A 1567-nucleotide genomic window follows, 5' to 3' on the forward strand; every position below is an offset into this window, starting at 1 on the left:
TCGAAAATTATTCCACAAAGATTGGAAAAAATACGTGAACTGCCGAAAAGTACCTGTCGGAAAATTAAAAATTATATAATAGGATTTCAATTAAGTGCTTAAATTGAACGTTTTGAAAGAAAAAACTTATTCATCTGAATATACTTTACAACATAATTAAATTTGAAAAATTGAATTGCTTTTTTGAATATAAGATGTTGAGTGCATTATTGATAATAGCTACGCAAATAAATTTGATTAGAAAAAATAATCAATCAATGATTGAATAAACTCAATCTATTAAATTGTTTAATAACTTGCCCCGTTTTCAATTTTTATGAAATTTCGTAATATAAAACTAATTGAAATTGTTCTAAACCCGCCTATGAAATATCGAGAAATTTAAACGACGATTTTGAAGCAACGAGGATGAAACCTGGATTTATTTATTTCCAATATGTTTGTATTACTGCTCATTTTAACTATTTATTATGCAAATTTTATTCATGAGCAATGGAAAAAATGACAAGCATTATCTGCAAAAACGCCAGAAACAAAAAATTGGTTTGTCGTTGTCATGGGAAAGCCGTTATTTAATGAATTAAATGCTCACAAACTTTTTAAAAATTGCACCACAAGAACTGAGGAATTTTGATGCGTCGCAGTCCGTCAAAATCGATGGCAGGTCGTTCCAGGGCTTACCTTTTAATACCTGTCTATTATTTAATCATCAAACGTCTACTTTTTTTCTAAAATTGTCACTGATTGCAACTAAAAATGATATCTCTGTCATCCTAAATTTTGAGAGTCAGCCCAAGAGAAAGTGGTATAACTTTATATCTGGAACGTAATAAGACAAAAAGTAATTTAAAAAGACTTCACGAACTGAAAATTTCTGTTAACTGATAGTTAAAATATTTTATTGGAAAATACCAATTTTCAGACCACGACTTTGTCTTCTTACGGTCTTTGTAAAACGCCTTATTAATTCCTAAAAATATTTGGTTTCAATTTGTTCTAACTGTTGATTAAAAAAAAATTGATATTTTTAATCATTAATTCATCGGTGTGGTGCCAGGTTGTCATTTAAAATTACACGCTAGAAATCTACAGAAAAATAAACTGCTGATTAAATTGAATTAATTTAAAATCGAAAATAATTTTTTAAAAGTATCCAGGAAATAAATTATTATAATTTTTTTGAAATAAAGCTTTGCATCAAGTTAATCTGCAGTTGATTTGTTTCACCAAAATGCTGGCATTCATATATTTATTGTGACTATAAATTTGCCAACCGCGCGACTGCCGCCGTATTGTCGAGTTAGGTAAATATTTGCGTCTCGGAATGCGTGTCAGAAGGAACGTAGGCGGTGAATGGACGGACGATCGATGCGCGATAGGGCCAGCAATTGACCTGGTCCGAGCCCTGCCACCGGCCTGCTCCAGGGTCATCCGTGCAGGTCAGAACTTTCAAGGAAACCCTGGTTACCACGAGCTGTGTGCTCATTTGTATTCAAATTGGAAAAAGAGAGCAGCTTGCGTGGCATGTGACCCATTTCTGACGCAGGTTGCTTATCGGCGCCCGCGG

Source organism: Cloeon dipterum, chromosome 3 (genome assembly GCF_949628265.1).
Source record: "Cloeon dipterum chromosome 3, ieCloDipt1.1, whole genome shotgun sequence".
NCBI classification, from domain to species: Eukaryota; Metazoa; Arthropoda; class Insecta; order Ephemeroptera; family Baetidae; genus Cloeon; species Cloeon dipterum.